This window comes from Ascaphus truei, chromosome 2, assembly GCF_040206685.1.
Source record: "Ascaphus truei isolate aAscTru1 chromosome 2, aAscTru1.hap1, whole genome shotgun sequence".
Taxonomy (NCBI): domain Eukaryota; kingdom Metazoa; phylum Chordata; class Amphibia; order Anura; family Ascaphidae; genus Ascaphus; species Ascaphus truei.
Window position 1 is genome coordinate 80,728,460 of NC_134484.1, and position 11,833 is coordinate 80,740,292.

The window sequence follows — 11,833 nt, forward strand, 5'->3', positions numbered from 1 at the left end:
GACATCCAGGAGTATATAAAGAGAAAAGACATACACATGTAGCACTGTCCCCGCTCCCCCCCACCCCCTCCCCCAACACTCTGGGAGATTACACAGCCTATGCTATCTATATGTGGTGCAATACCTGTTTGGAGCAGGAGAGCTGAGCTGAGCTGATTTGCAGTAGTGTGGAAATCAGGACAGACTTAGCTTCTTTCTCTGGTTCTTTCTCTTTGGCGTTCAGCGCCTCCAGCCGTAGTGGGTTCCAAGGTGTCCAGAAATCAGCCCCCACTACTGCACTCTTTCCCCCTCAGCCCAAGGACTGCCACTCAGACTGGGGTATATTAGCACAGGATCTTTATTGGGTAGCACTCACTGCAGTTCTTCCTCACAGCAGTGCATGGTCTCAGAGATTCCATTCCTCTGGATGGTGTAGGCCCTGATCTTCCAGGCCTCTGTGGCTGAGCCTGATGCTCCCCCAGCTCAGAGGCTGGGGATGAGCACGCTCATCCTGTCATAGGAGAGACTGATTGCTCTTTCTTCCTCTCTTCACTGGAGCAGGAAGCAGACTGAATACGTTTTGGCTCTACCTCTCCCTCAGGAAGCAGTGGCGGGCTCATGGACTGTACCTATCCCTGATAGTCTGCCCACAGGCCATGAGTCATCACCGCACTCCTGTCCATCAAAGTAGGAACACAAGGGAGGGTCAAGAGCTCACACCTGCCTGCAGCTAAGAGGACTTACATAACAGGGATAACAGGGGGAAAGAAAGATATAATGTGACGTACCCTGTTACACTGTGCCCTGGGTGAAATTCCGAACCCCCTCGCTTTGGGCCTAATTTGGTACACCATCTGTCAGTCTGGAACCTGTAAAATAACAATACAGGTTACACAACACCATAATACAGTCACAATCCCCAGAGACCAAAATCATCCACTGACTACAGCGATGATAATTAGTACTACTCTTCCAACGTAAAAAGTATGGAGAATTACTTATCTGATAGAGTGTTGAACTAGTTATAATACCGAGGATTCGGCTTCATAACAGGCCATTCCTCAAAATCCTCCACCCAAACAGAGTATACCTTAGAGGCACCTGCTTGTTGGTGAACTTCCACGCTGTCCATATATATATGTCCCTATGAGCCATTCCCTCATGATGGAACAAATATTGGATTCAGTTATGAATTCCACATAACTGGTCCTGGCTTGAAGATAATTAGTGACCGCTAATTTTAGCCACTTATGACGGTGATTCTCTAACTCCTGCATTATCGGCTCTGGGCCATAGGGGAAGTTATAACCGTGGGACTGCCGGTACCTATTTCTTATGGCTCTATCAGCACTGCTTAATATCAGAACCTTCCAACCAGCTCCCTGGTCGGGTACTACCAGAATCCTGGATCATTAGGGTTCACCTTTTGGTACAAGATAGAGGGGCCCTTAGGTATGCTTACATCCATATTAATTTCTCCTTCTCTCTTACTGAGAGCCTCCGCTGACTCTTCTGGAGAAAAGGCACCTTCTTCCCACTAATGGTCAACAACTGTGCCACTAAACAGCACAAACTGATGTACTTAATTTCAGGGGCATAACCCTGAAACATGGGGTCCCACCATTTGCGGATTTCCTGAGACAATGACCCAGATCCTACACTAGCAGGTCTGGCACAGACAGGTACAATTGCACTGGAGGAAGTAGAGGGTGAGGATGACACAGATACAATCCTAAACTAATGGTACGATCCTCATCTCCCAGGTCTCTTAACACAGCTAGACACTGGAATCTCTTCTCAGACTCCTCAGAGTTCCCACCCCCACATCACCAATTCCCCATATTTGTATCAGGGAATGTGGTTAGTACAAATGGTGTAACAGCAGGGTCTATGTACTTCACCCTCTGGGAACTACTGGTTGAGAATGGAGCAGTGACAGGGGCAGAATGGGCCTGGGCAAAGTCCACAATGTCCTGCACAGGGGTAGCATGAGATTGAACATTAACTGCTAGGGCCTGTGGCTGGGGCTTTAGCAAGTCCATAATCTGTCCAGTGGAAAGGGGCTTCCCTTTGCCTTTGATCGGTGACATCAGCAGGGGTTCAGCGGCATGAAGACCCCTTCCCATACCTGCAGGGGACGATGTCGGAATAGGGATCCCATGATCCTTTCCTGTGCCATGCTTCACATGGCAGGCAGAATTTTTGAGGACGTAGGTCCACACTCACCGCAGCTAACATCAGCTGTGGTGCGACCGGCTCCACAGACGCCATCTTGGTGACGTCATCGGCCATGGACATTCTCGTGAGATCACCAGGCAGGCACAAGTCCGGCGGCGGCGATGACATCACATCTGGTGAAACCGGAAGTTTGTCACCCTGCGGTGCTCCAGACAGGGCCACACCCGGCGCCTCATCCAGGCAGGCCACAACTGGATCTGCAACAAAGTAGGAACGAGGAGGCTCATCGATCAACAGGTAGGGGACGTCCCTCAGTTCCTCTGCAGGCAGTTCTCGAGCAGCACCGGCATCATCTGGAGTCGCAGAGCTTCTTGGCTGTTCCAGAACCTCCGCAGCCTCGGGGATGAAGGCGATCAGGCTGAACTTCTCTCCGCATGGCAGGAGGCTGTGGACTCTTCTCCACAGGTCCCGCCTGGTAGAGATCCTCTTCCTCATCTAGGGGGGACACCTCTGCCAGGATGCGATGCCGGGGCAAGCCAGTTGCCCGGGCGACCATGCGTATGGAGCTACCTTGCTCCGCAGTCACCTGGGGCCCGACACCCCTGGGGCAGTCAACTCGGCGTTGACAGGTACTGATCCCAAGCCTGGGACTGTCGGTACCATCATCATGGACTGGACCGGCCGTTGCAGGGCCCATGGGCCCACAGTAGGGTCAGCAGCAGTAGATAAGGTAGTAGGTGACACCGGACCACTTGGGCATCCGGCCACATTGATAAGGGCGCACGGGCCCACAGCTTCCATGGCATCAGGGAAGATGAAGGAGATGTACTGTACCAGTCAGGATAATGGCTCGTGAAGGAGACACACAAACCTCTGAGGGCACTGGGCTTGCAGGCCGCAAATAGAAGGTGCCACAGTGCAGGCACCGCGTGTCGAGGCCGACAGGGCCACCAGCAAGTGACAGTGCAGGCAAAGGCATTGCAGATGGACTTGGCCCCCGATCCTCACCATCAGGTAGCCACCTGGGAGAGTAATTGGAGACTTCCAACTCTGACAATTCGCTAGCAGCAGCCATTTTGAGGTAACTTGGTAGAGATACTGAAGAGTATTCCTTTCTCTTGCTAGGCTCAGTGGTGAATGAGCTTGTGGAGCTGTGTAGCAAACTCCTCCCAGCAGGGACATCAGTTCCGATTGGTTGTGACACACATAGCTCCTCCCCTGGGTGAATCTCATAGGTGGGGCTGTTAACTTTAGGATGACATGACTCAGCTTGAGCCAGTCACTTTGTTGGGCGGTGCCAGCGTTTGGCACTGAAAGGATGCAACTATTTGCGGACCTTTAAGCAAATTGACTTCTGCAACCCATGCTGTTCCCATGTTCTTGGTGGGAGTGCCATTTTGTGACTCATTCACGGGCCACCACGCAGTGGGCGCCATCTTGAGACCCTGTTTACATGTAACTTTTCCTGAGGCTGCAGATAGTCTGACAGCACTATCCCTCAGCTAGACAAAACTCCATTTATACACTGCAGACAATTACAGCACAGTGAAAATACCTTGTGGCTCTATAGTCTGGTTACTGGCTAGAAGTACTCTGGGTTCCCCCCCATACAATACTCTTACGTCGCCCCTTTTGGCTGCCAGCATCTTGGATCCTATCCTGGGGTCCCTCTCAACAGCTTTAAACAGGCCACCCCTTAGGCATCTCGACTACCCGCCTCATGGCAACTTACACAGCAATAGCCATATGTCTCCAGACCTTTCACCCAGTAGGGACATCTAGGTCATCTTTGCGAGGTAACTCTCCCCCTGACTACCCCTAGATTCCCTCCATCCTGGTACTTACACTGAGTCTCACTTCTCTGAGAGTTCGCCCTGTATGGCATCTGCTCTGGTAAACACTAAAAGCCTGTCCTGCATCTCAGCAGCACCTCCAAATGTAACGCACTTTCCCCCACCCCCTGGGAGATGTGAGGTTACTGTGTGTGTGGTGCAATGCAATACCTGTGGCTGACAGGAAACCTGAGCCTCCACTACTGGGAACCTGGGGTGTACCTGAACTGGTGCTCGGTAGCGCCTCCACCTATACGGGATTCTACTGTGTGGAATTACCCCATTACAGGAACCCCATGCAATAAAACACACGTGTATAGATATAGCCGTTTTACTACAGTCCAATAATACTAACTCTCCAAAACATACAATCCTCACAGGGCTGTACCCCTTCACCGTGTCCCCCTTTGCACCGTGTCTCCCTTTGCACCGTGTCCTCACCATTGACGAGTGTACCTTCCCAAGTACTAGGGTGCCTCTAAGCACACAACACCCTGGTGTCCATGGAGTCATTCACCCTCCCATGTGTGTGACAGCGCTGCCCCTCCAGCCAGTGTAAAGTTGGTGAACTTGGTGAAATGGATACCTGCCGGGTGTGTCCACACCCGGTCGCTCAGATGATACCGATGATACAGATGGGGTCCACGGACCCATTGACGAACCGCGACGCCTCTACAGTGGGTGAGTCCCGCTTGGATTGTACCAACTTTAAGAGTCTCTGTGACAGCAGGTGTCTGGTCCCAGACCACCTGAGAACAGGGTACTGCCGTGTCCTGTCTGTGTCCCTCACACTGGTACAACAGGGGCAGTGTCCCTATCTATGGGCCTGTCCCTGTAGCAACCACAAACTGAGGGGAGTTGGGCCTAGCTGGGGCCTAACAGTGGGTATCTGGCCTAGTGCAGGAGCCACAGACACCTGCACACACAACCTACCCCTTCCTTGTCCCAGCTCCGACTAACGGGGCAGCAAAACGCACAAAACATATCTTTCTGGTGAGCAGGGGACTGCTGCAGCCTATTGGCTGTTTGCACCCACGTTATCGCAGCCACTAAGGCGTCTGGGGGTTGTAGTGCCTGGTGGAGCCTATTCTAACTAATGAACGCTGCTCTACCTTTACTGCGCATGTGCGGCATCTTGCGCATGTGCGGCCAATCACAACATTGGGGCGCCCTGTAAAAGGAGCTGTTGGATCCTCCAGCGATGCACTCGCCTGCGCAACCTTCCCATCGGCGCCAGAACCTGCCCCCTGCCTCTGCTGCCTAGCGCACCCGCTCCAGGAGGTAGGGGGCTACGGGTGACCAGAGGGGACCCAGATTACACACATATAGTGCAACAGATTTTTTGATTAATGTAATATGAATAAGCGATTTACAATCTCACTTACATTTCCATGAGTAATTAAAGAGAAGAGATAAACTGCTAGCCTATATGTATCAAATGTCCTATAGATGGATGGTACGTGCATGGGAGGTAATACATATATACAGCAGAGAGAACTCAAAAAGAGAATTGAGTACAAAGCACCCCACTAGTATGCACTCATTACCAGATAATAATAGGATACTCCTAATAGCCAATAAAGGAGGTACAGAAACCCACCAGGGTACTGAGTGCGACGAAAAAACAAAAAAGGTTCAATACATCAATCTTATTACACTTAATATTTAAAAAATTTTGTTAAAGTCCCCAAGAAGGAGCGGTGCAGAGGAGAGAGGGGATGGGCTTACTGAATTACTACAGTGGTATCTTGTAGTCAGAGAAATCCCTCTCTTCCCCTGCGGACACTATAGCTCTGCGGTATCAAACTATCTATTATTCATTATTAAGTAGTCAAAAGGCTTAATTGCAAAATGATAGTAATGATAGTGATATTGATTTCAAAGTTCGCCCCCAAAAAACAGGGTGTTTAAACCCTTTCAGAGACGAAATTATCTCAAGTCTCCCCTTTCCATTACCCCAAAGATCTGCCCCTTTTTTAGGGGAAACAGGCCCTACTGGCCCTTCCTCAAGAGGAAAACAAGGAGGGGGAAGGGTGGACTATATTCGAGACAGGGAAAAATGGGCATATAAGGAACAACACCATGTGAGGGGCAGATACAGGAAAAGCAGGCGATACAAATAATCAATCTTTCCTCCAAAACTGTCAATATTGATCATGTAAGTTTGCTCTCCAAAGGCCTTTCTTTTTGCCCTACAAATCAAATTGATATCTTCGACACAGTAAAAGATCTTAACCTGTTTTGCCGTTAGTTGAACTTGCACAAATTCATCAAGAAACGCAGAATTTGGCAAAACAGGAATACACCATTAGAGAATTTGAACACGCAAGACTGTGAAAATATTGAACTTCTAGAGAGTTTAATTGAAGAAAATATTAGACCAAGGGGTGAATGACCATTCACTGCGCTAAAGAACAAATCTTCGTTTGTACCACCACCTGAAACTAGCGCAAATGTAGATGTATTTTGTCAGCTTGTTACCAAAGATCTCATGACATTGAAGGTAAATAAGGGAAAACAAAATCTCACCTTCAAAGAACGTTTGGCTCTTAAAGATTTAGAGAATGACTCCACAATTATTCTGAAACCATCAGACAAGGGAGGGAATGTTGTGATACTTAACCAATGTGACTACATAACAGAATGTAAGCGCATCTTGTCAGACAGTAAATGCTACAAAATATTGAAAATGAATCCCACAATAGCATTTATGAAAGAATTAACAACTATTCTAACAGAGGGTTTACAAAACAAACTGATTTCAAAAAATGAATATGATTATATGTTGGTTAAGAAACCCCAAACAGCTACCTTTTATTATCTTCCTAAGATACACAAAGGGAAGTTTCCCCCACCCGGTAGGACAATAGTCTCTGGGATTGACAACATCACTTCACATGTCAGTGTATATTTGGACAGTTTTCTATGCCCAAACGTCACTAGCCTCCCATCGCACATCAAAGATACCAAAGATGTACTCCTTAAATTGGAGAATATCATACTAGAGAGTTATACCCTACTGGTAGGGCTAGATGTAGAGGCCCTCTACTAAAGTATACCACATGAGTATGGGGTCCAGGCTGTGGCTCACTTTATAAGAGCAAGAGGGGAAGACACTAAACAACATAATATTTTGGTCTTAGATCTCCTTCAATATACTCTGACCCACAACTTTTTCCTTTTTGAACATCAACTCTACCAGCAGGTACAGGGTACGGCGATGGGGACAACTTGCGCCCCGACATATGCCAACCTGTACCTGGGATGGTGGGAAGAGGTGACTGTTTTTGTGGAAGACCACGAAAGGTTCACAATACATGTGGAGTTGTGGGTCAGGTATATAGACAATATCTTGTTAATATGGAGCGGGACGGAGGAATTGCTGAAGGAATTTATCAACTGTCTTAATAAAAACCAACGAAACCTCAAATTAACGTTCCAAATGAGTAAAACACAACTTGACTTTTTAGATATCACTATATCAAAGACCAACACAGGTAGTTTGGAAACAAGTATCTATAGGAAGCCGACCTCCACGAATACACTCTTAATGGCAACAAGTCACTATCCAAGACACATCACGGAAAATATTCCGATAGGACAATTTTTACGTTTAAGAAGAAATTGTTCTTCCCTATTGGAATTTAAACAACAGGCACAAGAAATTACTCTTAGGTTCAAGGAAAGAGGCTATAAAAATAAGATCATTAAGAAAGCCTACTATCGTGCTCTAACATCAGAAAGAACTGAACTACTTGCAAACAAAAAAGATGAGACAACGGATAATACAATCAGATTTATTGGCAAGTTTAGCAGTCAATGGCAAGAACTTAGACAGATTTTACAGCAACATTGGCATGTCTTGCTGGAAGACCAGGATCTGTGCAAAATTCTCCCGATCAACCCTAGTGTATGCTGGAAACGTAGCGGAAATATCAAGGATCGACTGGTACACAGTCATTTCCAGTCAAAACCAAACAAAATCTGGTTGGGAGAAAAATCAATTAGTTACTTCAAATGCATGAGATGCAAAGCATGCCCTTTCATGAGGACTACTAAATCCTTTTTGAACCTTTCACAAACACAGACTTACCAAATAAAAGATTTCATCAATTGTCAAACTTGTGGGGTCATTTATCTAATGACCTGTGACTGCGGTAAGAGATATGTAGGCAAAACTCACAGACCCTTCAAGACACGTGTACTTGAACATATTGGAAATGTCAGAAACTCAGTTGACACACCCATAGCAAGACACATTATTGAACACCATCAAGGGAATCCAAGTGTCATGAGCTTTACAGCCATTGAACATCTACAGCAAAGTCCACGGGGGGGTGACTGGGATAAAATCCTCCTCCAACGGGAGTGTCGTTGGATATTTTTATTGCAGACCCAGTCACCCTTTGGACTCAATGAAGGTTTTATGTACTCGGCATACCTTTAGTGACAATTTAATCCAACTATTAGGGGATACCATCCAATTAATAGGTAATCCTATTTAGACAATATTTTCCTCTCTATACCAAGTATCTTGGATAAATACACATTTTGGGGACCCTGGGTATACAGCTGTTAATACAATTAAGATCCGTATTGACCTTAGGGGCGGATCATGTAAGGTTACACACATTCCTACACAGATATATAACTCAGATATCGAACCATTCTAATTAAAACCAATTTGGTGCTTAAACAAGGTTTTTGGTATCAAAAGGACATCTAAACAAGATACTAATTACATTAAATAAGTGTGGAATCAAAGTAGGGATATTTTAAATTTAAAATGTTTTAAGACATGTCTGTAACACTGTCACCTTAAATATACCCGACCTGACAGGGTTAAAGAACAATACTGAACAATAGGAAGTACTAATTCAGTATAGCCAATAGGAGCACGGTATCCTTTATAAATTCTCATGTCAGGGTATGAGAAGTAGACTCCTCCCCCTGATGAAGTGCGTAAACCACGCGAAACATATGTCGGGCTGATCTGTCGTTGCGAGAGTGACGTCATCTAGGAGCGGCGGCACACGCGGCTGATGAGGATACATACGGCTTGTATACTCCTGTTTACTACTTGGGTTCGCTGAAACCCTTTACTGCGCGGGCATTACTTCCTGCATATGGCTCCTATTTATGAGGCTGCTCTGTATGTGTTACTATTGACATATTCCTAATGTCACGAGCAGATACTTTGCCAAACTGCTGGTTACACACAAGCGGTTGCATACCAGCAGCAGAAGTATCATTTGTAGCGCATTGTTACATAATAGCAGTAATATATTAGCAGTAGCAAGTTTATCTACACTCGGCTAAGGCCCCGCTCCCAGAGTCAGCGCACCCGCACTGCAGACAGGCGGTGCGCTGAGATACACAGACCGCGATATGCGGTCTGTAGGGAGCGGGAGCTGGAGCGGGAGGTGGGCGGGAGTGGGAGGTTTGACAGGGAGGGGGGGCGTGGCATGAGCGGAGGGACCCGCTACTCCCCCCCCCCCTCCCTCCATGGGCTGCAGGAGGGACCCGCTACTCTCCCCCCCCCCTTCCCTCCACGGGCTGCAGGAGGGACCCGCTACTCTCCCCCCCCCCGTCCCTCCCTCCACGGACTCGGGCTGGAGCTGGAGCTGCTGAAGGTAAAGTTTAAACACACACACACGCAGGCACTCATACATACACACATACACACACACACGCAGGCACTCATACATACACACATACACACACACAGGCAGGCACTCATACATACACACATACACACACAGGCAGGCAGGCAGGCACTCACGTACTCATACACACACACACACACACACACACACACAGACAGGCACTCACGCACTCATACACACACACACACACAGACAGAGGCAGGCACTCACGCACTCATACACACACACATACACACACAGACAGGCACGCACGCACTCACACACACAGACAGGCACTCACCTGCTTTCACTCCACACTCCTCCCCGCTCCCCGAAGCCTCTCCTCCTCCCGAAGCCTCCCCTCCCCATTGGCTCACAGCCACACCACGTGACGCATCAACGCTAGGAAACACCATTCTCTTGTGTCTCCTAGCGGCTGACGCGCCACAGCGTGTAGTCAGCTGTGCCGCCAGGGGGGACCGGGACCGGCTCGCGAGGATTCCCCTGCTGGTGGGGAACTCGCGACATAGCCGCCCGCGCCAATGAGCGCAGCGGGACCGAGGCCTTAGGTTTCTGTTTAACCCTGTACTGCCCGGAATCAATTGTATGCGGGCAATTTTACCACAGGCTGTTACAACCTGAGTGATAATTAATGTGCAGGCTAAATGTATGTACCTTCTAAGTCAATTTGATACTACTTACCACTAACTTATGGCTGGTTAAGTTAGATATATGTCAGCAATTCAAGAACTGCATTTGGTTTGGGTTAGCTGTAACCCTATGTTGCCTGAAATAGACCAATAGGCTGTAGCCCATGTACCATAGATAATTGGATGTTAACATCACCTTTTTGCTGACACTGTTGAATTGAGATAATTTCGTCTCTGACAGGGTTTAAACACCCTGTTTTTTTGGGGGCGAACATTGAAATCAATATCACTATCATTACTATCATTTTGCAATTAAGCATTTTGACTACTTAATAATGAATAATAGATAGTTTGATACCGCAGAGCTATAGTGTCCGCAGGGGAAGAGAGGGATTTCTCTGACTACAAGATTCCACTGTAGTAATTCAGTGAGTCCATCCCCTTTCTCCTCTTCACCGCTCCTTCGTGGGGACTTTAACAAAAATTTTAACTATTAAGTGTAATAAGATTGATGTATTAAACCTTTTTTGTTTTTTCGTCGCACTCAGTACCCTGTTGGGTTTCTGTACCTCCTTTATTGGCTATTAGGAGTATCCAATTATTATCTGGTAATGAGTGCATACTAGTGGGGTGCTTTGTACTCAATTCTCTTTTTGAGTTCTCTCTGCTGTATATATTTCCATGAGTAATCAAGGCTTTTTGGTTATCGGGAGTGACTATCTCAGATGCAGGTTTCAGTGGTGTTGTCCGTCAGCATACTGTCATACAGAGAGACAGGGGAAGGAGAATCCCATATGTGGAAAATGGAGGACACAGAGATAGTGCACTATAGCTTTATAACAGAAAAAATAAATATATAAAAGCTTACACTCACAAACATAAAATGGATTCAGGCATTGGGACCACCCAGGGTCAGACAGTGGCAACGAGCAGCACTTCCTCCTTCTCTGATATTCCACTCGTGGCGGCTGTCCACAGTGGAGTTTTGCAGGAAGAGGGAACTTATTGTTTTGGAGAGTGTCACCAGAGTTCACCAAAGCTTGATAGTCCTTCTACTGTATGTCCACCACTGGGTGGACAGTACAAACCATAGAATGACTATCAAGCATGGGGAAAACACTAAAAACATATATAGATGCAACATAAAACAAGATATGTAGCATATATACATACATAACTATTGGCATATTAGAACTAAAGATGGTGAAACAAACATACAAACACATTGCCAAACACATTACAATAACAGTAATATAACACTGGAGGAATTTGTACTACCTTGTTGGCCAAATGTTGTGGATAGTTAGGACTTATTTATTGTAGGAAGTGCTATATCGTGTGTGTGTGTGTGTGTGTGTGTGTGTGTGTGTGTGTGTGTGTGTGTGTGTGTGTGTGTGTGTGTGTGTGTGTGTGTGTGTGTGTGTGTGTGTGTGTGTGTGTGTGTGTGTGTGTGTGTGTGTGTGTGTGTACTATTCTCACTTTTAGCAAGATCAAACAAATGGAAAATGTTTAGCACATAGTAGAAAACGTTTTATTCTCATAGACATAC